Source organism: Ascidiella aspersa, chromosome 2, assembly GCF_963924565.1.
Source record: "Ascidiella aspersa chromosome 2, kaAscAspe10.2, whole genome shotgun sequence".
NCBI classification, from domain to species: domain Eukaryota; kingdom Metazoa; phylum Chordata; class Ascidiacea; order Phlebobranchia; family Ascidiidae; genus Ascidiella; species Ascidiella aspersa.
Window position 1 is genome coordinate 1,097,252 of NC_139448.1, and position 24,594 is coordinate 1,121,845.

At 38.8% G+C, this 24,594-nt stretch overlaps 21 non-coding genes across 21 annotated transcripts; all 21 read left to right on the forward strand.

Annotated features, from left to right (window-relative positions):
* The first annotated feature begins 834 nt into the window (after positions 1-834).
* On the forward strand, positions 835-906 carry Trnag-ucc (transfer RNA glycine (anticodon UCC)). The gene has a single exon. It is a non-coding gene; the product is annotated as a tRNA-Gly (tRNA).
* A 344-nt stretch (positions 907-1,250) lies between these two features.
* On the forward strand, positions 1,251-1,322 carry Trnag-ucc (transfer RNA glycine (anticodon UCC)). The gene has a single exon. It is a non-coding gene; the product is annotated as a tRNA-Gly (tRNA).
* Positions 1,323-3,035: 1,713 nt separating this feature from the next.
* Positions 3,036-3,107, forward strand: Trnag-ucc (transfer RNA glycine (anticodon UCC)). Its single transcript has one exon. It is a non-coding gene; the product is annotated as a tRNA-Gly (tRNA).
* A 340-nt stretch (positions 3,108-3,447) lies between these two features.
* Trnag-ucc (transfer RNA glycine (anticodon UCC)) lies at positions 3,448-3,519 on the forward strand. The gene has a single exon. It is a non-coding gene; the product is annotated as a tRNA-Gly (tRNA).
* A 1,713-nt stretch (positions 3,520-5,232) lies between these two features.
* On the forward strand, positions 5,233-5,304 carry Trnag-ucc (transfer RNA glycine (anticodon UCC)). Its single transcript has one exon. It is a non-coding gene; the product is annotated as a tRNA-Gly (tRNA).
* Positions 5,305-6,194: 890 nt separating this feature from the next.
* Trnag-ucc (transfer RNA glycine (anticodon UCC)) lies at positions 6,195-6,266 on the forward strand. Its single transcript has one exon. It is a non-coding gene; the product is annotated as a tRNA-Gly (tRNA).
* Positions 6,267-6,610: 344 nt separating this feature from the next.
* Positions 6,611-6,682, forward strand: Trnag-ucc (transfer RNA glycine (anticodon UCC)). The gene has a single exon. It is a non-coding gene; the product is annotated as a tRNA-Gly (tRNA).
* Positions 6,683-8,398: 1,716 nt separating this feature from the next.
* Trnag-ucc (transfer RNA glycine (anticodon UCC)) lies at positions 8,399-8,470 on the forward strand. The gene has a single exon. It is a non-coding gene; the product is annotated as a tRNA-Gly (tRNA).
* A 1,034-nt stretch (positions 8,471-9,504) lies between these two features.
* On the forward strand, positions 9,505-9,576 carry Trnag-ucc (transfer RNA glycine (anticodon UCC)). The gene has a single exon. It is a non-coding gene; the product is annotated as a tRNA-Gly (tRNA).
* A 3,508-nt stretch (positions 9,577-13,084) lies between these two features.
* Trnae-uuc (transfer RNA glutamic acid (anticodon UUC)) lies at positions 13,085-13,156 on the forward strand. Its single transcript has one exon. It is a non-coding gene; the product is annotated as a tRNA-Glu (tRNA).
* A 479-nt stretch (positions 13,157-13,635) lies between these two features.
* Positions 13,636-13,707, forward strand: Trnag-ucc (transfer RNA glycine (anticodon UCC)). Its single transcript has one exon. It is a non-coding gene; the product is annotated as a tRNA-Gly (tRNA).
* Positions 13,708-16,388: 2,681 nt separating this feature from the next.
* Positions 16,389-16,460, forward strand: Trnag-ucc (transfer RNA glycine (anticodon UCC)). The gene has a single exon. It is a non-coding gene; the product is annotated as a tRNA-Gly (tRNA).
* A 205-nt stretch (positions 16,461-16,665) lies between these two features.
* On the forward strand, positions 16,666-16,737 carry Trnag-ucc (transfer RNA glycine (anticodon UCC)). The gene has a single exon. It is a non-coding gene; the product is annotated as a tRNA-Gly (tRNA).
* A 205-nt stretch (positions 16,738-16,942) lies between these two features.
* Positions 16,943-17,014, forward strand: Trnag-ucc (transfer RNA glycine (anticodon UCC)). The gene has a single exon. It is a non-coding gene; the product is annotated as a tRNA-Gly (tRNA).
* A 205-nt stretch (positions 17,015-17,219) lies between these two features.
* Positions 17,220-17,291, forward strand: Trnag-ucc (transfer RNA glycine (anticodon UCC)). Its single transcript has one exon. It is a non-coding gene; the product is annotated as a tRNA-Gly (tRNA).
* A 3,914-nt stretch (positions 17,292-21,205) lies between these two features.
* Positions 21,206-21,277, forward strand: Trnag-ucc (transfer RNA glycine (anticodon UCC)). The gene has a single exon. It is a non-coding gene; the product is annotated as a tRNA-Gly (tRNA).
* A 65-nt stretch (positions 21,278-21,342) lies between these two features.
* Positions 21,343-21,414, forward strand: Trnag-ucc (transfer RNA glycine (anticodon UCC)). The gene has a single exon. It is a non-coding gene; the product is annotated as a tRNA-Gly (tRNA).
* Positions 21,415-21,619: 205 nt separating this feature from the next.
* Positions 21,620-21,691, forward strand: Trnag-ucc (transfer RNA glycine (anticodon UCC)). Its single transcript has one exon. It is a non-coding gene; the product is annotated as a tRNA-Gly (tRNA).
* Positions 21,692-21,758: 67 nt separating this feature from the next.
* Trnag-ucc (transfer RNA glycine (anticodon UCC)) lies at positions 21,759-21,830 on the forward strand. The gene has a single exon. It is a non-coding gene; the product is annotated as a tRNA-Gly (tRNA).
* A 1,721-nt stretch (positions 21,831-23,551) lies between these two features.
* Positions 23,552-23,623, forward strand: Trnag-ucc (transfer RNA glycine (anticodon UCC)). The gene has a single exon. It is a non-coding gene; the product is annotated as a tRNA-Gly (tRNA).
* A 342-nt stretch (positions 23,624-23,965) lies between these two features.
* On the forward strand, positions 23,966-24,037 carry Trnag-ucc (transfer RNA glycine (anticodon UCC)). The gene has a single exon. It is a non-coding gene; the product is annotated as a tRNA-Gly (tRNA).
* Positions 24,038-24,594: the final 557 nt, after the last annotated feature.

Genomic DNA, 24,594 nt, shown 5'->3' on the forward strand with positions numbered 1-24,594 from the left:
GTTTTGAACAGACGCGTCGATGGTGTAACGGTTGGCATTGGTGCCTTCCAAGCACTAGTTCCGGGTTCGACTCCCGGTCGACGCACTTAATTTTGATTTCAAATTTAACTGAATTAAATAAATAATATTCTGGAAACTAGTTTTAAACAGACGCGTCGATGGTGTAACGGTTAGCATTGGTGCCTTCCAAGCACTAGTTCCGGGTTCTACTCCCGGTCGACGCACTTAATTTAAATTTTAAATTAAACTATATTAATTGAAAACTTAGCAAAAAACTGTTTTGAACAGTCGCGTCGATGTTGTAACGGTTAGCATTGGTGCCTTCCAAGCACTATTTCCGGGTTCGACTCCCGGTCGACGAACTTAACTTTTAATGTCAAATTTAACTATGTTAATTAAAAAAAAAACTGTTTTAAACAGTCGCATCCATGGTGTAACGGCTAGCATTGGTGCCTTCCAAGCACTAGTTCCGGGTTCGACTCCCGGTCGACGAACTTAATTTTAATTTCAAAATTAAGTAAATTAATTAAAAACTTACCAAAACTCGTTTTAAACAGTCGCGTCGATGGTGTAACGGTTAGCATCGGTGCCTTCCAAGCGCTAGTTCCGGGTTCGACTCCCGGTCGACGCACTTAATTTTAATTTTAAATTAAACTATATTAATTGAAAACTTAGCAAAAAACTGTTTTGAACAGTCGCGTCGATGGTGTAACGGTTGGCATTGGTGCCTTCCAAGCACTAGTTCCGAGTTCGACTCCCGGTCGACGCACTTAGTTTTAATTTTAAATTAAACTATATTATTTAAAAACTTACCAAAACTCGTTTTAAACAGTCGCGTCGATGGTGTAACGGTTAGCATTGGTGCCTTCCAAGCACTAGTTCCGGGTTCGACTCCCGGTCGACGCACTTAATTTTAATTTTAAATTAAACTATATTAATTGAAAACTTAGCAAAAAACTGTTTTGAACAGTCGCGTCGATGGTGTAACGGTTGGCATTGGTGCCTTCCAAGCACTAGTTCCGGGTTCGGCTCCCGGTCGACGCACTTAATTTTGATTTCAAATTTAACTGAATTAAATAAATAATATTCTGGAAACTAGTTTTAAACAGACGCGTCGATGGTGTAACGGTTAGCATTGGTGCCTTCCAAGCACTAGTTCCGGGTTCAACTCCCGGTCGACGCACTTAATTTTGATTTCAAATTTAACTGAATTCAATAAATAATATTCTGGAAACTAGTTTTAAACTGACGCGTCGATGGTGTAACGGTTAGCATTGGTGCCTTCCAAGCACTAGTTCCGGGTTCGACTCCCGGTCGACGCACTTAATTTTAATTTTAAATTAAACTATATTAATTAAAAACTTACCAAAACTCGTTTTAAACAGTCGCGTCGATGGTGTAACGGTTAGCATTGGTGCCTTCCAAGCGCTAGTTCCGGGTTCTACTCCCGGTCGACGCACTTAATTTTAATTTTAAATTAAACTATATTAATTGAAAACTTAGCAAAAAACTGTTTTGAACAGTCGCGTCGATGGTGTAACGGTTAGCATTGGTGCCTTCCAAGCGCTAGTTCCGGGTTCGACTCCCGGTCGACGCACTTAATTTTGATTTTAAATTAAACTATATTAATTGAAAACTTAGCAAAAAACTGTTTTGAACAGTCGCGTCGATGGTGTAACGGTTGGCATTGGTGCCTTCCAAGCACTAGTTCCGGGTTCGACTCCCGGTCGACGCACTTAATTTTGATTTCAAATTTAACAGAATTAAATAAATAATATTCTGGAAACTAGTTTTAAACAGACGCGTCGATGGTGTAACGGTTAGCATTGGTGCCTTCCAAGCACTAGTTCCGGGTTCGACTCCCGGTCGACGAACTTAATTTTAATTTCAAAATTAAGTAAATTAATTAAATACTTGCCAAAATTAATTTCAAACAGACGCGTCGATGGTGTAACGGTTAGCATTGGTGCCTTCCAAGCACTAGTTCCGGGTTCGACTCCCGGTCGACGAACTTAATTTTAATTTCAAATTTAAGTAAATTAATTAAATACTTGCCAAAATTAATTTCAAACAGTCGCGTCGATGGTGTAACGGTTAGCATTGGTGCCTTCCAAGCGCTAGTTCCGGGTTCTACTCCCGGTCGACGCACTTAATTTTAATTTTAAATTAAACTATATTAATTGAAAACTTAGCAAAAAACTGTTTTGAACAGTCGCGTCGATGGTGTAACGGTTTGCATTGATGCCTTCCAAGCACTATTTCCGGGTTCGACTCCCGGTCGACGAACTTAATTTTAATTTCAAAATTAAGTAAATTAATTAAATACTTGCCAAAATTAATTTCAAACAGTCGCGTCGATGGTGTAACGGTTAGCATTGGTGCCTTCCAAGCGCTAGTTCCGGGTTCTACTCCCGGTCGACGCACTTAATTTTAATTTGAAATTAAACTATATTAATTGAAAACTTAGCAAAAAACTGTTTTGAACAGTCGCGTCGATGGTGTAACGGTTGGCATTGGTGCCTTCCAAGCACTAGTTCCGAGTTCGACTCCAGGTCGTCGCACTTAATTTTAATTTTAAATTAAACTATATTAATTAAATACTTACCAAAACTCGTTTTAAACAGTCGCGTCGATGGTGTAACGGTTAGCATTGGTACCTTCCAAGCACTAGTTCCGGGTTCGACTCCCGTCGACGCACTTAATTTTAATTTTAAATTAAACTATATTAATTAAAAACTTACCAAAACTCGTTTTAAACAGTCGCGTCGATGTTGTAACGGTTAGCATTGGTGCCTTCCAAGCACTAGTTCCGGGTTCGACTCCCGGTCGACGCACTTAATTTTAATTTTAAATTAAACTATATTAATTAAAAACTTACCAAAACTCGTTTTAAACAGTCGCGTCGATGGTGTAACGGTTAGCATTGGTGCCTTCCAAGCACTAGTTCCGGGTTCGACTCCCGTCGACGCACTTAATTTTAATTTTAAATTAAACTATATTAATTAAAAACTTACCAAAACTCGTTTTAAACAGTCGCGTCGATGGTGTAACGGTTAGCATTGGTGCCTTCCAAGCACTAGTTCCGGGTTCGACTCCCGGTCGACGCACTTAATTTTAATTTTAAATTAAACTATATTAATTAAAAACTTACCAAAACTCGTTTTAAACAGTCGCGTCGATGGTGTAACGGTTAGCATTGGTGCCTTCCAAGCACTAGTTCCGGGTTCGACTCCCGTCGACGCACTTAATTTTAATTTTAAATTAAACTATATTAATTAAAAACTTACCAAAACTCGTTTTAAAGAGTCGCGTCGATGGTGTAACGGTTAGCATTGGTGCCTTCCAAGCACTAGTTCCGGGTTCAACTCCCGGTCGACGCACTTAATTTTGATTTCAAATTTAACTGAATTCAATAAATAATATTCTGGAAACTAGTTTTAAACTGACGCGTCGATGGTGTAACGGTTAGCATTGGTGCCTTCCAAGCACTAGTTCCGGGTTCGACTCCCGGTCGACGCACTTAATTTTAATTTTAAATTAAACTATATTAATTAAAAACTTACCAAAACTCGTTTTAAACAGTCGCGTCGATGGTGTAACGGTTAGCATTGGTGCCTTCCAAGCGCTAGTTCCGGGTTCTACTCCCGGTCGACGCACTTAATTTTAATTTTAAATTAAACTATATTAATTGAAAACTTAGCAAAAAACTGTTTTGAACAGTCGCGTCGATGGTGTAACGGTTAGCATTGGTGCCTTCCAAGCGCTAGTTCCGGGTTCGACTCCCGGTCGACGCACTTAATTTTGATTTTAAATTAAACTATATTAATTGAAAACTTAGCAAAAAACTGTTTTGAACAGTCGCGTCGATGGTGTAACGGTTGGCATTGGTGCCTTCCAAGCACTAGTTCCGGGTTCGACTCCCGGTCGACGCACTTAATTTTGATTTCAAATTTAACAGAATTAAATAAATAATATTCTGGAAACTAGTTTTAAACAGACGCGTCGATGGTGTAACGGTTAGCATTGGTGCCTTCCAAGCACTAGTTCCGGGTTCGACTCCCGGTCGACGAACTTAATTTTAATTTCAAAATTAAGTAAATTAATTAAATACTTGCCAAAATTAATTTCAAACAGACGCGTCGATGGTGTAACGGTTAGCATTGGTGCCTTCCAAGCACTAGTTCCGGGTTCGACTCCCGGTCGACGAACTTAATTTTAATTTCAAATTTAAGTAAATTAATTAAATACTTGCCAAAATTAATTTCAAACAGTCGCGTCGATGGTGTAACGGTTAGCATTGGTGCCTTCCAAGCGCTAGTTCCGGGTTCTACTCCCGGTCGACGCACTTAATTTTAATTTTAAATTAAACTATATTAATTGAAAACTTAGCAAAAAACTGTTTTGAACAGTCGCGTCGATGGTGTAACGGTTTGCATTGATGCCTTCCAAGCACTATTTCCGGGTTCGACTCCCGGTCGACGAACTTAATTTTAATTTCAAAATTAAGTAAATTAATTAAATACTTGCCAAAATTAATTTCAAACAGTCGCGTCGATGGTGTAACGGTTAGCATTGGTGCCTTCCAAGCGCTAGTTCCGGGTTCTACTCCCGGTCGACGCACTTAATTTTAATTTGAAATTAAACTATATTAATTGAAAACTTAGCAAAAAACTGTTTTGAACAGTCGCGTCGATGGTGTAACGGTTGGCATTGGTGCCTTCCAAGCACTAGTTCCGAGTTCGACTCCAGGTCGTCGCACTTAATTTTAATTTTAAATTAAACTATATTAATTAAATACTTACCAAAACTCGTTTTAAACAGTCGCGTCGATGGTGTAACGGTTAGCATTGGTACCTTCCAAGCACTAGTTCCGGGTTCGACTCCCGTCGACGCACTTAATTTTAATTTTAAATTAAACTATATTAATTAAAAACTTACCAAAACTCGTTTTAAACAGTCGCGTCGATGTTGTAACGGTTAGCATTGGTGCCTTCCAAGCACTAGTTCCGGGTTCGACTCCCGGTCGACGCACTTAATTTTAATTTTAAATTAAACTATATTAATTAAAAACTTACCAAAACTCGTTTTAAACAGTCGCGTCGATGGTGTAACGGTTAGCATTGGTGCCTTCCAAGCACTAGTTCCGGGTTCGACTCCCGTCGACGCACTTAATTTTAATTTTAAATTAAACTATATTAATTAAAAACTTACCAAAACTCGTTTTAAACAGTCGCGTCGATGGTGTAACGGTTAGCATTGGTGCCTTCCAAGCACTAGTTCCGGGTTCGACTCCCGGTCGACGCACTTAATTTTAATTTTAAATTAAACTATATTAATTAAAAACTTACCAAAACTCGTTTTAAACAGTCGCGTCGATGGTGTAACGGTTAGCATTGGTGCCTTCCAAGCACTAGTTCCGGGTTCGACTCCCGTCGACGCACTTAATTTTAATTTTAAATTAAACTATATTAATTAAAAACTTACCAAAACTCGTTTTAAAGAGTCGCGTCGATGGTGTAACGGTTAGCATTGGTGCCTTCCAAGCACTAGTTCCGGGTTCTACTCCCGGTCGACGCACTTAATTTTAATTTTAAATTAAACTATATTAATTGAAAACTTAGCAAAAAACTGTTTTGAACAGTCGCGTCGATGGTGTAACGGTTAGCATTGGTGCCTTCCAAGCACTAGTTCCGGGTTCGATTCCTGGTCGACGCACTTAATTTTGATTTCAAATTTAACTGAATTAAATAAATAATATTCTGGAAACTAGTTTTAAACAGTCGCATCCATGGTGTAACGGTTAGCATTGGTGCCTTCCAAGCACTAGTTCCGGGTTCTACTCCCAGTCGACGCACTTAATTTTAATTTTAAATTAAACTATATTAATTGAAAACTTAGCAAAAAACTGTTTTGAACAGTCGCGTCGATGGTGTAACGGTTTGCATTGGTGCCTTCCAAGCACTAGTTCGGGGTTCGACTCCCGGTCGACGAACTTAATTTTAATTTCAAAATTAAGTAAATTAATTAAATACTTGCCAAAATTAATTTCAAACAGTCGCGTCGATGGTGTAACGGTTAGCATTGGTGCCTTCCAAGCACTAGTTCCGAGTTCGACTCCCGGTCGACGCACTTAGTTTTAATTTTAAATTAAACTATATTAATTAAAAACTTACCAAAACTCGTTTTAAACAGTCGCGTCGATGGTGTAACGGTTAGCATTGGTGCCTTCCAAGCACTAGTTCCGGGTTCGACTCCCGGTCGACGCACTTAATTTTAATTTTAAATTAAACTATATTAATTGAAAACTTAGCAAAAAACTGTTTTGAACAGTCGCGTCGATGGTGTAACGGTTTGCATTGGTGCCTTCCAAGCACTAGTTCCGGGTTCGACTCCCGGTCGACGCACTTAATTTTGATTTCAAATTTAACTGAATTAAATAAATAATATTCTGGAAACTAGTTTTAAACAGACGCGTCGATGGTGTAACGGTTGGCATTGGTGCCTTCCAAGCACTAGTTCCGGGTTCGACTCCCGGTCGACGCACTTAATTTTGATTTCAAATTTAACTGAATTAAATAAATAATATTCTGGAAACTAGTTTTAAACAGACGCGTCGATGGTGTAACGGTTAGCATTGGTGCCTTCCAAGCACTAGTTCCGGGTTCGACTCCCGGTCGACGCACTTAATTTTAATTTTAAATTAAACTATATTAATTGAAAACTTAGCAAAAAACTGTTTTGAACAGTCGCGTCGATGGTGTAACGGTTAGCATTGGTGCCTTCCAAGCGCTAGTTCCGGGTTCGACTCCCGGTCGACGCACTTACTTTTGATTTTAAATTAAACTATATTAATTGAAAACTTAGCAAAAAACTGTTTTGAACAGTCGCGTCGATGGTGTAACGGTTAGCATTGGTGCCTTCCAAGCGCTAGTTCCGGGTTCGACTCCCGGTCGACGCACTTACTTTTGATTTTAAATTAAACTATATTAATTGAAAACTTAGCAAAAAACTCTTTTGAACAGTCGCGACGATGGTGTAACGGTTGGCATTGGTGCCTTCCAAGCACTAGTTCCGGGTTCGACTCCCGGTCGACGCACTTAATTTTGATTTCAAATTTAACTGAATTAAATAAATAATATTCTGGAAACTAGTTTTAAACAGACGCGTCGATGGTGTAACGGTTAGCATTGGTGCCTTCCAAGCACTAGTTCCGGGTTCGACTCCCGGTCGACGAACTTAATTTTAATTTCAAAATTAAGTAAATTAATTAAATACTTGCCAAAATTAATTTCAAACAGTCGCGTCGATGGTGTAACGGTTAGCATTGGTGCCTTCCAAGCGCTAGTTCCGGGTTCTACTCCCGGTCGACGCACTTAATTTTAATTTTAAATTAAACTATATTAATTGAAAACTTAGCAAAAAACTGTTTTGAACAGTCGCGTCGATGGTGTAACGGTTTGCATTGGTGCCTTCCAAGCGCTAGTTCCGGGTTCTACTCCTGGTCGACGCACTTAATTTTAATTTTAAATTAAACTATATTAATTGAAAACTTAGCAAAAAACTGTTTTGAACAGTCGCGTCGATGGTGTAACGGTTTGCATTGGTGCCTTCCAAGCACTAGTTCCGGGTTCGACTCCCGGTCGACGAACTTAATTTTAATTTCAAAATTAAGTAAATTAATTAAATACTTGCCAAAATTAATTTCAAACAGTCGCGTCGATGGTGTAACGGTTAGCATTGGTGCCTTTCAAGCACTAGTTCCGGGTTCGACTCCCGTCGTCGCACTTAACTTTTAATTTCAAATTTAACTATATTAACTAAAAACTTACCAAAACTCGTTTTAAACAGTCGCGTCGATGGTGTAACGGTTGGCATTGGTGCCTTCCAAGCACTAGTTCCGAGTTCGACTCCCGGTCGACGCACTTAATTTTAATTTTAAATTAAACTATATTAATTAAAAACTTACCAAAACTCGTTTTAAACAGTCGCGTCGATGTTGTAACGCTTAGCATTGGAGCCTTCCAAGCACTAGATCCGGGTTCGACTCCCGGTCGACGCACTTAATTTTAATTTTAAATTAAACTATATTAATTAAAAACTTACCAAAACTCGTTTCAAACAGTCGCGTCGATGGTGTAACGGTTAGCATTGGTGCCTTCCAAGCACTAGTTCCGGGTTCGACTCCCGTCGACGCACTTAATTTTAATTTTAAATTAAACTATATTAATTAAAAACTTACCAAAACTCGTTTTAAACAGTCGCGTCGATGGTGTAACGGTTAGCATTGTTGCCTTCAAAGCACTAGTTCCGGGTTCTACTCCCGGTCGACGCACTTAATTTTAATTTTAAATTAAACTATATTAATTGAAAACTTAGCAAAAAACTGTTTTGAACAGTCGCGTCGATGGTGTAACGGTTAGCATTGGTGCCTTCCAAGCACTAGTTCCGGGTTCGACTCCCGGTCGACGCACTTAATTTTGATTTCAAATTTAACTGAATTAAATAAATAATATTCTGGAAACTAGTTTTAAACAGTCGCATCCATGGTGTAATGGTTAGCATTGGTGCCTTCCAAGCACTAGTTCCGGGTTCTACTCCCGGTCGACGCACTTAATTTTAATTTTAAATTAAACTATATTAATTGAAAACTTAGCAAAAAACTGTTTTGAACAGTCGCGTCGATGGTGTAACGGTTTGCATTGGTGCCTTCCAAGCACTAGTTCCGGGTTCGACTCCCGGTCGACGAACTTAATTTTAATTTCAAAATTAAGTAAATTAATTAAATACTTGCCAAAATTAATTTCAAACAGTCGCGTCGATGGTGTAACGGTTAGCATTGGTGCCTTCCAAGCACTAGTTCCGAGTTCGACTCCCGGTCGACGCACTTAGTTTTAATTTTAAATTTAACTATATTAATTAAAAACTTACCAAAACTCGTTTTAAACAGTCGCGTCGATGGTGTAACGGTTAGCATTGGTGCCTTCCAAGCACTAGTTCCGGGTTCTACTCCCGGTCGACGCACTTAATTTTAATTTTAAATTAAACTATATTAATTGAAAACTTAGCAAAAAACTGTTTTGAACAGTCGCGTCGATGGTGTAACGGTTTGCATTGGTGCCTTCCAAGCACTAGTTCCGGGTTCGACTCCCGGTCGACGCACTTAATTTTGATTTCAAATTTAACTGAATTAAATAAATAATATTCTGGAAACTAGTTTTAAACAGACGCGTCGATGGTGTAACGGTTGGCATTGGTGCCTTCCAAGCACTAGTTCCGGGTTCGACTCCCGGTCGACGCACTTAATTTTGATTTCAAATTTAACTGAATTAAATAAATAATATTCTGGAAACTAGTTTTAAACAGACGCGTCGATGGTGTAACGGTTAGCATTGGTGCCTTCCAAGCACTAGTTCCGGGTTCAACTCCCGGTCGACGCACTTAATTTTGATTTCAAATTTAACTGAATTCAATAAATAATATTCTGGAAACTAGTTTTAAACAGACGCGTCGATGGTGTAACGGTTAGCATTGGTGCCTTCCAAGCACTAGTTCCGGGTTCGACTCCCGGTCGACGCACTTAATTTTAATTTTAAATTAAACTATATTAATTAAAAACTTACCAAAACTCGTTTTAAACAGTCGCGTCGATGGTGTAACGGTTAGCATTGGTGCCTTTCAAGCGCTAGTTCCGGGTTCTACTCCCGGTCGACGCACTTAATTTTAATTTTAAATTAAACTATATTAATTGAAAACTTAGCAAAAAACTGTTTTGAACAGTCGCGTCGATGGTGTAACGGTTAGCATTGGTGCCTTCCAAGCGCTAGTTCCGGGTTCGACTCCCGGTCGACGCACTTAATTTTGATTTTAAATTAAACTATATTAATTGAAAACTTAGCAAAAAACTGTTTTGAACAGTCGCGTCGATGGTGTAACGGTTGGCATTGGTGCCTTCCAAGCACTAGTTCCGGGTTCGACTCCCGGTCGACGCACTTAATTTTGATTTCAAATTTAACTGAATTAAATAAATAATATTCTGGAAACTAGTTTTAAACAGACGCGTCGATGGTGTAACGGTTAGCATTGGTGCCTTCCAAGCACTAGTTCCGGGTTCGACTCCCGGTCGACGAACTTAATTTTAATTTCAAAATTAAGTAAATTAATTAAATACTTGCCAAAATTAATTTCAAACAGTCGCGTCGATGGTGTAACGGTTAGCATTGGTGCCTTCCAAGCACTAGTTCCGGGTTCTACTCCCGGTCGACGCACTTAATTTTAATTTTAAATTAAACTATATTAATTGAAAACTTAGCAAAAAACTGTTTTGAACAGTCGCGTCGATGGTGTAACGGTTTGCATTGGTGCCTTCCAAGCGCTAGTTCCGGGTTCTACTCCCGGTCGACGCACTTAATTTTAATTTTAAATTAAACTATATTAATTGAAAACTTAGCAAAAAACTGTTTTGAACAGTCGCGTCGATGGTGTAACGGTTAGCATTGGTGCCTTCCAAGCGCTAGTTCCGGGTTCTACTCCCGGTCGACGCACTTAATTTTAATTTTAAATTAAACTATATTAATTGAAAACTTAGCAAAAAACTGTTTTGAACAGTCGCGTCGATGGTGTAACGGTTTGCATTGGTGCCTTCCAAGCGCTAGTTCCGGGTTCTACTCCCGGTCGACGCACTTAATTTTAATTTTAAATTAAACTATATTAATTGAAAACTTAGCAAAAAACTGTTTTGAACAGTCGCGTCGATGGTGTAACGGTTTGCATTGGTGCCTTCCAAGCACTAGTTCCGGGTTCGACTCCCGGTCGACGAACTTAATTTTAATTTCAAAATTAAGTAAATTAATTAAATACTTGCCAAAATTAATTTCAAACAGTCGCGTCGATGGTGTAACGGTTAGCATTGGTGCCTTTCAAGCACTAGTTCCGGGTTCGACTCCCGTCGTCGCACTTAAATTTTAATTTCAAATTTAACTATATTAACTAAAAACTTACCAAAACTCGTTTTAAACAGTCGCGTCGATGGTGTAACGGTTGGCATTGGTGCCTTCCAAGCACTAGTTCCGAGTTCGACTCCCGGTCGACGCACTTAATTTTAATTTTAAATTAAACTATATTAATTAAAAACTTACCAAAACTCGTTTTAAACAGTCGCGTCGATGTTGTAACGCTAAGCATTGGTGCCTTCCAAGCACTAGTTCCGGGTTCGACTCCCGGTCGACGAACTTAATTTTAATTTTAAATTAAACTATATTAATTGAAAACTTAGCAAAAAACTGTTTTGAACAGTCGCGTCGATGGTGTAACGGTTAGCATTGGTGCCTTCCAAGCACTAGTTCCGGGTTCTACTCCCGGTCGACGCACTTAATTTTAATTTTAAATTAAACTATATTAATTGAAAACTTAGCAAAAAACTGTTTTGAACAGTCGCGTCGATGGTGTAACGGTTAGCATTGGTGCCTTCCAAGCACTAGTTCCGGGTACTACTCCCGGTCGACGCACTTAATTTTAATTTTAAATTAAACTATATTAACTAAAAACTTACCAAAACTCGTTTTAAACAGTCGCGTCGATGGTGTAACGGTTGGCATTGGTGCCTTCCAAGCACTAGTTCCGAGTTCGACTCCCGGTCGACGCACTTAATTTTAATTTTAAATTAAACTATATTAATTAAAAACTTACCAAAACTCGTTTTAAACAGTCGCGTCGATGTTGTAACGCTTAGCATTGGTGCCTTCCAAGCACTAGTTCCGGGTTCTACTCCCGGTCGACGAACTTAATTTTAATTTCAAATTTAACTAAATTAATTGAAAACTTAGCAAAAAACTGTTTTGAACAGTCGCGTCGATGGTGTAACGGTCAGCATTGGTGCCTTCCAAGCACTAGTTCCGGGTTCGACTCCCGGTCGACGAACTTAATTTTAATTTTAAATTAAACTATATTAATTGAAAACTTAGCAAAAAACTGTTTTGAACAGTCGCGTCGATGGTGTAACGGTCAGCATTGGTGCCTTCCAAGCACTAGTTCCGGGTTCTACTTCCGGTCGACGCACTTAATTTTAATTTTAAATTAAACTATATTAATTGAAAACTTAGCAAAAAACTGTTTTGAACAGTCGCGTCGATGGTGTAACGGTTAGCATTGGTGCCTTCCAAGCACTAGTTCCGGGTTCTACTCCCGGTCGACGCACTTAATTTTAATTTTAAATTAAACTATATTAATTGAAAACTTAGCAAAAAAATGTTTTGAACAGTCGCGTCGATGGTGTAACGGTTAGCATTGGTGCCTTCCAAGCACTAGTTCCGGGTTCTACTCCCGGTCGACGCACTTAATTTTAATTTTAAATTAAACTATATTAATTGAAAACTTAGCAAAAAACTGTTTTGAACAGTCGCGTCGATGGTGTAACGGTTTGCATTGGTGCCTTCCAAGCACTAGTTCCGGGTTCGACTCCCGGTTGACGCACTTAATTTTGATTTCAAATTTAACTGAATTCAATAAATAATATTCTGGAAACTAGTTTTAAACAGTCGCATCCATGGTGTAACGGTTAGCATTGGTGCCTTCCAAGCACTAGTTCCGGGTTCGACTCCCGGTCGACGAACTTAATTTTAATTTCAAAATTAAGTAAATTAATTAAATACTTGCCAAAATTAATTTCAAACAGTCGCGTCGATGGTGTAACGGTTAGCATTGGTGCCTTCCAAGCACTAGTTCCGGGTTCGACTCCCGGTCGACGAACTTAATTCTAATTTCAAAATTAAGTAAATTAATTAAATACTTGCCAAAATTAATTTCAAACAGTCGCGTCGATGGTGTAACGGTTAGCATTGGTGCCTTCCAAGCACTAGTTCCGGGTTCGACTCCCGGTCGACGAACTTAATTTTAATTTCAAAATTAAGTAAATTAATTAAATACTTGCCAAAATTAATTTCAAACAGTCGCGTCGATGGTGTAACGGTTGGCATTGGTGCCTTCCAAGCACTAGTTCCGGGTTCTACTCCCGGTCGACGCACTTAATTTTAATTTTAAATTAAACTATATTAATTGAAAACTTAGCAAAAAACTGTTTTGAACAGTCGCGTCGATGGTGTAACGGTTAGCATTGGTGCCTTTCAAGCACTAGTTCCGGGTTCGACTCCCGGTCGACGCACTTAATTTTGATTTCAAATTTAACTGAATTAAATAAATAATATTCTGGAAACTAGTTTTAAACAGTCGCATCCATGGTGTAACGGTTAGCATTGGTGCCTTCCAAGCACTAGTTCCGGGTTCTACTCCCGGTCGACGCACTTAATTTTAATTTTAAATTAAACTATATTAATTGAAAACTTAGCAAAAAACTGTTTTGAACAGTCGCGTCGATGGTGTAACGGTTTGCATTGGTGCCTTCCAAGCACTAGTTCCGGGTTCGACTCCCGGTCGACGAACTTAATTTTAATTTCAAAATTAAGTAAATTAATTAAATACTTGCCAAAATTAATTTCAAACAGTCGCGTTGATGGTGTAACGGTTGGCATTGGTGCCTTCCAAGCACTAGTTCCGGGTTCGACTCCCGGTCGACGAACTTAATTTTAATTTCAAAATTAAGTAAATTAATTAAATACTTGCCAAAATTAATTTCAAACAGTCGCGTCGATGGTGTAACGGTTAGCATTGGTGCCTTCCAAGCACTAGTTCCGGGTTCGACTCCCGGTCGACGCACTTAATTTTAATTTTAAATTAAACTATATTAATTAAAAACTTACCAAAACTCGTTTTAAACAGTCGCGTCGATGGTGTAACGGTTAGCATTGGTGCCTTCCAAGCACTAGTTCCGGGTTCGACTCCCGGTCGACGAACTTAATTTTAATTTCAAAATTAAGTAAATTAATTAAATACTTGCCAAAATTAATTTCAAACAGTCGCGTCGATGGTGTAACGGTTATCATTGGTGCCTTCCAAGCACTAGTTCCGGGTTCTACTCCCGGTCGACGCACTTAATTTTAATTTTAAATTAAACTATATTAATTGAAAACTTAGCAAAAAACTGTTTTGAACAGTCGCGTCGATGGTGTAACGGTTGGCATTGGTGCCTTCCAAGCGCTAGTTCCGGGTTCGACTCCCGGTCGACGCACTTAATTTTGATTTCAAATTTAACTGAATTAAATAAATAATATTCTGGAAACTAGTTTTAAACAGACGCGTCGATGGTGTAACGGTTAGCATTGGTGCCTTCCAAGCACTAGTTCCGGGTTCAACTCCCGGTCGACGCACTTAATTTTGATTTCAAATTTAACTGAATTCAATAAATAATATTCTGGAAACTAGTTTTAAACAGACGCGTCGATGGTGTAACGGTTAGCATTGGTGCCTTCCAAGTACTAGTTCCGGGTTCGACTCCCGGTCGACGCACTTAATTTTAATTTTAAATTAAACTATATTAATTAAAAACTTACCAAAACTCGTTTTAAACAGTCGCGTCGATGTTGTAACGGTTAGCATTGGTGCCTTCCAAGCGGTAGTTCCGGGTTCTACTCCCGGTCGACGCACTTAATTTTAATTTTAAATTAAACTATATTAATTGAAAACTTAGCAAAAAACTGTTTTGAACAGTCGCGTCGATGGTGTAACGGTTAGCATTGGTGCCTTCCAAGCGCTAGTTCCGGGTTCTACTCCCGGTCGACGCACTTAATTTTGATTTTAAATTAAACTATATTAATTGAAAACTTAGCAAAAAACTGTTTTGAACAGTCGCGTCGATGGTGTAACGGTTAGCATTGGTGCCTTCCAAGCACTAGTTCCGGGTTCGACTCCCGGTCGACGAACTTAATTTTAATTTCAAAATTAAGTAAATTAATTAAATACTTGCCAAAATTAATTTCAAACAGTCGCGTCGATGGTGTAACGGTTAGCATTGGTGCCTTCCAAGCGCTAGTTCCGGGTTCTACTCCCGGTCGACGCACTTAATTTTAATTTAAATTAAACTATATTAATTGAAAACTTAGCAAAAAACTGTTTTGAACAGTCACGTCGATGGTGTAACGGTTAGCATTGGTGCCTTCCAAGCACTAGTTCCGAGTTCGACTCCCGGTCGACGCACTTAATTTTAATTTTAAATTAAACTATATTAATTAAAAACTTACCAAAACTCGTTTTAAACAGTCGCGTCGATGGTGTAACGGTTGGCATTGGTGCCTTCCAAGCACTAGTTCCGAGTTCGACTCCCGGTCGACGCACTTAATTTTAATTTTAAATTAAACTATATTAATTAAAAACTTACCAAAACTCGTTTTAAACAGTCGCGTCGATGGTGTAACGGTTAGCATTGGTGCCTTCCAAGCGCTAGTTCCGGGTTCTACTCCCGGTCGACGCACTTAATTTTGATTTTAAATTAAACTATATTAATTGAAAACTTAGCAAAAAACTGTTTTGAACAGTCGCGTCGATGGTGTAACGGTTGGCATTGGTGCCTTCCAAGCTCTAGTTCCGGGTTCGACTCCCGGTCGACGCACTTAATTTTGATTTCAAATTTAACTGAATTAAATAAAGAATATTCTGGAAACTAGTTTTAAACAGACGCGTCGATGGTGTAACGGTTAGCATTGGTGCCTTCCAAGCACTAGTTCCGGGTTCGACTCCCGGTCGACGAACTTAATTTTAATTTCAAAATTAAGTAAATTAATTAAATACTTGCCAAAATTAATTTCAAACAGTCGCGTCGATGGTGTAACGGTTAGCATTGGTGCCTTCCAAGCGCTAGTTCCGGGTTCTAATCCCGGTCGACGCACTTAATTTTAATTTTAAATTAAACTATATTAATTGAAAACTTAGCAAAAAACTGTTTTGAACAGTCGCGTCGATGGTGTAACGGTTTGCATTGGTGCCTTCCAAGCACTAGTTCCGGGTTCGACTCCCGGTCGACGAACTTAATTTTAATTTCAAAATTAAGTAAATTAATTAAATACTTGCCAAAATTAATTTCAAACAGTCGCGTCGATGGTGTAACGGTTAGCATTGGTACCTTCCAAGCACTAGTTCCGGGTTCGACTCCCGTCGACGCACTTAATTTTAATTTTAAATTAAACTATATTAATTAAAAACTTACCAAAACTCGTTTTAAACAGTCGCGTCGATGTTGTAACGGTTAGCATTGTTGCCTTCCAAGCACTAGTTCCGGGTTCGACTCCCGGTCGACGCACTTAATTTTGATTTCAAATTTAACTGAATTAAATAAATAATATTCTGGAAACTAGTTTTAAACAGTCGCATCCATGGTGTAACGGTTAGCATTGGTGCCTTCCAAGCACTAGTTCCGGGTTCTACTCCCGGTCGACGCACTTAATTTTAATTTTAAATTAAACTATATTAATTGAAAACTTAGCAAAAAACTGTTTTGAACAGTCGCGTCGATGGTGTAACGGTTAGCATTGGTGCCTTCCAAGCACTAGTTCCGGGTTCGACTCCCGGTCGACGCACTTAATTTTGATTTTAAATTAAACTATATTAATTGAAAACTTAGCAAAAAACTGTTTTGGACAGTCGCGTCGATGGTGTAACGGTTGGCATTGGTGCCTTCCAAGCACTAGTTCCGGGTTCGACTCCCGGTCGACGCACTTAATTTTGATTTCAAATTTAACTGAATTAAATAAATAATATTCTGGAAACTAGTTTTAAACAGACGCGTCGATGGTGTAACGGTTAGCATTGGTGCCTTCCAAGCACTAGTTCCGGGTTCGACTCCCGGTCGACGCACTTAATTTTGATTTCAAATTTAACTGAATTAAATAAATAATATTCTGGAAACTAGTTTTAAACAGTCGCGTCGATGGTGTAACGGTTAGCATTGGTGCCTTCCAAGCGCTAGTTCCGGGTTCTACTCCCGGTCGACGCACTTAATTTTAATTTTAAATTAAACTATATTAATTGAAAACTTAGCAAAAAACTGTTTTGAACAGTCGCGTCGATGGTGTAACGGTTAGCATTGGTGCCTTCCAAGCACTAGTTCCGGGTTCGACTCCCGGTCGACGCACTTAATTTTGATTTTAAATTAAACTATATTAATTGAAAACTTAGCAAAAAACTGTTTTGGACAGTCGCGTCGATGGTGTAACGGTTGGCATTGGTGCCTTCCAAGCACTAGTTCCGGGTTCGACTCCCGGTCGACGCACTTAATTTTGATTTCAAATTTAACTGAATTAAATAAATAATATTCTGGAAACTAGTTTTAAACAGACGCGTCGATGGTGTAACGGTTAGCATTGGTGCCTTCCAAGCACTAGTTCCGGGTTCGACTCCCGGTCGACGCACTTAATTTTGATTTCAAATTTAACTGAATTAAATAAATAATATTCTGGAAACTAGTTTTAAACAGTCGCGTCGATGGTGTAACGGTTAGCATTGGTGCCTTCCAAGCGCTAGTTCCGGGTTCTACTCCCGGTCGACGCACTTAATTTTAATTTTAAATTAAACTATATTAATTGAAAACTTAGCAAAAAACTGTTTTGAACAGTCGCGTCGATGGTGTAACGGTTTGCATTGGTGCCTTCCAAGCACTAGTTCCGGGTTCGACTCCCGGTCGACGAACTTAATTTTATTTTCAAAATTAAGTAAATTTATTAAATACTTGCCAAAATTAATTTCAAACAGTCGCGTCGATGGTGTAACGGTTAGCATTGGTGCCTTCCAAGCGCTAGTTCCGGGTTCTACTCCCGGTCGACGCACTTATTTTAATTTTAAATTAAACTATATTAATTGAAAACTTAGCAAAAAACTGTTTTGAACAGTCGCGTCGATGGTGTAACGGTTAGCATTGGTGCCTTCCAAGCACTAGTTCCGAGTTCGACTCCCGGTCGACGCACTTAATTTTAATTTTAAATTAAACTATATTAATTGAAAACTTACCAAAACTCGTTTTAAACAGTCGCGTCGATGGTGTAACGGTTGGCATTGGTGCCTTCCAAGCACTAGTTCCGAGTTCGACTCCCGGTCGACGCACTTAATTTTAATTTTAAATTAAACTATATTAATTAAAAACTTACCAAAACTCGTTTTAAACAGTCGCGTCGATGGTGTAACGGTTAGCATTGGTGCCTTCCAAGCGCTAGTTCCGGGTTCTACTCCCGGTCGACGCACTTAATTTTGATTTTAAATTAAACTATATTAATTGAAAACTTAGCAAAAAACTGTTTTGAACAGTCGCGTCGATGGTGTAACGGTTGGCATTGGTGCCTTCCAAGCTCTAGTTCCGGGTTCGACTCCCGGTCGACGCACTTAATTTTGATTTCAAATTTAACTGAATTAAATAAATAATATTCTGGAAACTAGTTTTAAACAGACGCGTCGATGGTGTAACGGTTAGCATTGGTGCCTTCCAAGCACTAGTTCCGGGTTCGACTCCCGGTCGACGAACTTAATTTTAATTTCAAAATTAAGTAAATTAATTAAATACTTGCCAAAATTAATTTCAAACAGTCGCGTCGATGGTGTAACGGTTAGCATTGGCGCCTTCCAAGCGCTAGTTCCGGGTTCTACTCCCGGTCGACGCACTTAATTTTAATTTTAAATTAAACTATATTAATTGAAAACTTAGCAAAAAACTGTTTTGAACAGTCGCGTCGATGGTGTAACGGTTTGCATTGGTGCCTTCCAAGCACTAGTTCCGGGTTCGACTCCCGGTCGACGAACTTAATTTTAATTTCAAAATTAAGTAAATTAATTAAATACTTGCCAAAATTAATTTCAAACAGTCGCGTCGATGGTGTAACGGTTAGCATTGGTGCCTTCCAAGCGCTAGTTCCGGGTTCTACTCCCGGTCGACGCACTTAATTTTAATTTTAAATTAAATTATATTAATTGAAAACTTAGCAAAAAACTGTTTTGAACAGTCGCGTCGATGGTGTAACGGTTAGCATTGGTGCCTTCCAAGCACTAGTTCCGAGTTCGACTACCGGTCGACGCACTTAATTTTAATTTTAAATTAAACTATATTAATTAAAAACTTACCAAAACTCGTTTTAAACAGTCGCGTCGATGGTGTAACGGTTGGCATTGGTGCCTTCCAAGCACTAGTTCCGAGTTCGACTCCCGGTCGACGCACTTAATTTTAATTTTAAATTAGACTATATTAATTAAAAACTTACCAAAACTCGTTTTAAACAGTCGCGTCGATGGTGTAACGGTTAGCATTGGTACCTTCCAAGCACTAGTTCCGGGTTCGACTCCCGTCGACGCACTTAATTTTAATTTTAAATTAAACTATATTAATTAAAAACTTACCAAAACTCGTTTTAAACAGTCGCGTCGATGTTGTAACGGTTAGCATTGGTGCCTTCCAAGCACTAGTTCCGGGTTCGACTCCCGGTCGACGCACTTAATTTTGATTTCAAATTTAACTGAATTAAATAAATAATATTCTGGAAACTAGTTTTAAACAGTCGCATCCATGGTGTAACGGTTAGCATTGGTGCCTTCCAAGCACTAGCTCCGGGTTCTACTCCCGGTCGACGCACTTAATTTTAATTTTAAATTAAACTATATTAATTGAAAACTTAGCAAAAAACTGTTTTGAACAGTCGCGTCGATGGTGTAACGGTTAGCATTGGTGCCTTCCAAGCACTAGTTCCGGGTTCTACTCCCGGTCGACGCACTTAATTTTAATTTTAAATTAAACTATATTAATTGAAAACTTAGCAAAAAACTGTTTTGAACAGTCGCGTCGATGGTGTAACGGTTTGCATTGGTGCCTTCCAAGCACTAGTTCCGGGTTCGACTCCCGGTCGACGAACTTAATTTTAATTTCAAAATTAAGTAAATTAATTAAATACTTGCCAAAATTAATTTCAAACAGTCGCGTCGATGGTGTAACGGTTAGCATTGGTGCCTTCCAAGCACTAGTTCCGGGTTCGACTCCCGGTCGACGAACTTAATTTTAATTTCAAAATTAAGTAAATTAATTAAATACTTGCCAAAATTAATTTCAAACAGACGCGTCGATGGTGTAACGGTTAGCTTTGGTGCCTTCCAAGCACTAGTTCCGGGTTCGACTCCCGGTCGACGCACTTAATTTTAATTTTAAATTAAACTATATTAATTGAAAACTTAGCAAAAAACTGTTTTGAACAGTCGCGTCGATGGTGTAACGGTTAGCATTGGTGCCTTCCAAGCACTAGTTCCGGGTTCGACTCCCGGTCGACGAACTTAATTTTAATTTCAAAATTAAGTAAATTAATTAAATACTTGCCAAAATTAATTTCAAACAGTCGCGTCGATGGTGTAACGGTTAGCATTGGTGCCTTCCAAGCACTAGTTCCGGGTTCGACTCCCGGTCGACGAACTTAATTTTAATTTCAAAATTAAGTAAATTAATTAAATACTTGCCAAAATTAATTTCAAACAGTCGCGTCGATGGTGTAACGGTTAGCATTGGTGCCTTCCAAGCACTAGTTCCGGGTTCGACTCCCGGTCGACGAACTTAATTTTAATTTCAAAATTAAGTAAATTAATTAAATACTTGCCAAATCTAATTTCAAACAGTCGCGTCGATGGTGTAACGGTTAGCATTGGTGCCTTCCAAGCACTAGTTCCGGGTTCGACTCCCGGTCGACAAACTTAATTTTAATTTCAAAATTAAGTAAATTAATTAAATACTTGCCAAAATTAATTTCAAACAGTCGCGTCGATGGTGTAACGGTTTGCATTGGTGCCTTCCAAGCACTAGTTCCGGGTTCGACTCCCGGTCGACGAACTTAATTTTAATTTCAAAATTAAGTAAATTAATTAAATACTTGCCAAAATTAATTTCAAACAGTCGCGTCGATGGTGTAACGGTTAGCATTGGTGCCTTCCAAGCACTAGTTCCGGGTTCGACTCCCGGTCGACGAACTTAATTTTAATTTCAAAATTAAGTAAATTAATTAAATACTTGCCAAAATTAATTTCAAACAGACGCGTCGATGGTGTAACGGTTAGCTTTGGTGCCTTCCAAGCACTAGTTCCGGGTTCGACTCCCGGTCGACGCACTTAATTTTAATTTTAAATTAAACTATATTAATTGAAAACTTAGCAAAAAACTGTTTTGAACAGTCGCGTCGATGGTGTAACGGTTGGCATTGGTGCCTTCCAAGCACTAGTTCCGAGTTCGACTCCCGGTCGACGCACTTAATTTTAATTTTAAATTAAACTATATTAATTAAAAACTTACCAAAACTCGTTTTAAACAGTCGCGTCGATGGTGTAACGGTTAGCATTGGTGCCTTCCAAGCACTAGTTCCGGGTTCGACTCCCGGTCGACGCACTTAATTTTAATTTCAAAATTAAGTAAATTAATTAAATACTTGCCAAAATTAATTTCAAACAGACGCGTCGATGGTGTAACGGTTAGCATTGGTGCCTTCCAAGCACTAGTTCCGGGTTCGACTCCCGGTCGACGCACTTAATTTTAATTTTAAATTAAACTATATTAATTGAAAACTTACCAAAACTCGTTTTAAACAGTCGCGTCGATGGTGTAACGGTTAGCATTGGTGCCTTCCAAGCACTAGTTCCAGGTTCGACTCCCGTTCGACGCACTTAATTTTCAATTTCAAATTTAACTGAATTCAATAAATAATATTCTGGAAACTAGTTTTAAACAGACGCGTCGATGGTGTAACGGTTAGCATTGGTGCCTTCCAAGCACTAGTTCCGGGTTCGACTCCCGGTCGACGCACTTAATTTTGATTTCAAATTTAACTGAATTCAATAAATAATATTCTGGAAACTAGTTTTAAACAGACGCGTCGATGGTGTAACGGTTAGCATTGGTGCCTTCCAAGCACTAGTTCCGGGTTCGACTCCCGGTCGACGCACTTAATTTTGATTTCAAATTTAACTGAATTAAATAAATAATATTCTGGAAACTAGTTTTAAACAGACGCGTCGATGGTGTAACGGTTAGCATTGGTGCCTTCCAAGCACTAGTTCCGGGTTCTACTCCCGGTCGACGCACTTAATTTTAATTTTAAATTAAACTATATTAATTGAAAACTTAGCAAAAAACTCGTTTTGAACAGTCGCGTCGATGGTGTAACCGTTAGCATTGGTGCCTTCCAAGCGCTAGTTCCGGGTTCTACTCCCGGTCGACGCACTTAATTTTAATTTTAAATTAAACTATATTAATTGAAAACTTAGCAAAAAACTGTTTTGAACAGTCGCGTCGATGGTGTAACCGTTAACATTGGTGCCTTCCAAGCGCTAGTTCCGGGTTCGACTCCCGGTCGACGAACTTAATTTTAATTTTAAATTAAACTATATTAATTAAAAACTTAGCAAAAAACTGTTTCGAACAGTCGCGTCGATGGTGTAACGGTTAGCATTGGTGCCTTCCAAGCGCTAGTTCCGGGTTCGACTCCCGGTCGACGCACGTAATTTTGATTTCAAATTTAACTGAATTAAATAAATAATATTCTGGAAACTAGTTTTAAACAGACGCGTCGATGGTGTAACGGTTAGCATTGGTGCCTTCCAAGCACTAGTTCCGAGTTCGACTCCCGGTCGACGACCTTAATTTTAATTTCAAAATTAAGTAAATTAATTAAATACTTGCCAAAATTAATTTTAAACAGTCGCGTCGATGTTGTAACGATTAGCATTGGTGCCTTCCAAGCACTAGTTCCGGGTTCGACTCCCGGTCGACGCACTTAATTTTAATTTTAAATTAAACTATATTAATTGAAAACTTAGCAAAAAACTGTTTTGAACATTCGCGTCGATGGTGTAACGGTTAGCATTGGTGCCTTCCAAGCGCTAGTTCCGGGTTCGACTCCCGGTCGACGCACTTAATTTTAATTTTAAATTAAACTATATTAATTAAAAACTTAGCAAAAAACTGTTTTGAACAGTCGCGTCGATGGTGTAACGGTTAGCATTGGTGCCTTCCAAGCGCTAGTTCCGGGTTCGACTCCCGGTCGACGCACTTAATTTTAATTTTAAATTAAACTATATTAATTGAAAACTTAGCAAAAAACTGTTTTAAACACTCGCGTCGATGGTGTAACGGTTAGCATTGGTGCCTTCCAAGCACTAGTTCCGAGTTCGACTCCCGGTCGACGATCTTAATTTTAATTTCAAAATTAAGTAAATTAATTAAATACTTGCCAAAATTAATTTTAAACAGTCGCGTCGATGTTGTAACGGTTAGCATTGGTGCCTTCCAAGCACTAGTTCCGAGTTCGACTCCCGGTCGACGAACTTAATTTTAATTTCAAAATTAAGTAAATTAATTAAATACTTGCCAAAATTAATTTTAAACAGTCGCGTCGATGTTGTAACGGTTAGCATTGGTGCCTTCCAAGCACTAGTTCCGGGTTCGACTCCCGGTCGACGCACTTAATTTTAATTTTAAATTAAACTATATTAATTGAAAACTTAGCAAAAAACTGTTTTGAACAGTCGCGTCGATGGTGTAACGGTTAGCATTGGTGCCTTCCAAGCGCTAGTTCCGGGTTCGACTCCCGGTCGACGCACTTAATTTTAATTTCAAAATTAAGTAAATTAATTAAATACTTGCCAAAACTAATTTTAAACAGTCGCGTCGATGGTGTAACGGTTAGCATTGGTGCCTTCCAAGCACTAGTTCCGGGTTCGACTCCCGGTCGACGCACTTAATTTTAATTTTAAATTAAACTATATTAATTGAAAACTTAGCAAAAAACTGTTTTGAACAGTCGCGTCGATGGTGTAACGGTTGGCATTGCTGCCTTCCAAGCACTAGTTCCGGGTTCGACTCCCGGTCGACGCACTTAATTTTAATTTTAAATTAAACTATATTAATTGAAAACATAACAAAAAACTCGTTTTAAACAGTCGCGTCGATGGTGTAACGGTTAGCATTGGTGCCTTCCAAGCGCTAGTTCCAGGTTCGACTCCCGGTCGACGAACTTAATTTTAATTTCAAAATTAAGTAAATTAATTAAATACTTGCCAAAATTAATTTTAAACAGTCGCGTCGATGGTGTAACGGTTAGCATTGGTGCCTTCCAAGCACTAGTTCCGGGTTCGACTCCCGGTCGACGCACTTAATTTTAATTTTAAATTAAACTATATTAATTGAAAACTTAGCAAAAAACTGTTTTGAACAGTCGCGTCGATGGTGTAACGGTTAGCATTGGTGCCTTCCAAGCGCTAGTTCCGGGTTCGACTCCCGGTCGACGAACTTAATTTTAATTTTAAATTAAACTATATTAATTAAAAACTTAGCAAAAAACTGTTTTGAACAGTCGCGTCGATGGTGTAACGGTTAGCATTGGTGCCTTCCAAGCACTAGTTCCGGGTTCTACTCCCGGTCGACGCACTTAATTTTAATTTTAAAGTCGCGTCGATGGTGTAACGGTTAGCATTGGTGCCTTCCAAGCGCTAGTTCCGGGTTCGACTCCCGGTCGACGAACTTAATTTTAATTTTAAATTAAACTATATTAATTAAAAACTTAGCAAAAAACTGTTTTGAACAGTCGCGTCGATGGTGTAACGGTTAGCATTGGTGCCTTCCAAGCACTAGTTCCGGGTTCTACTCCCGGTCGACGCACTTAATTTTAATTTTAAATTAAACTATATTAATTGAAAACTTAGCAAAAA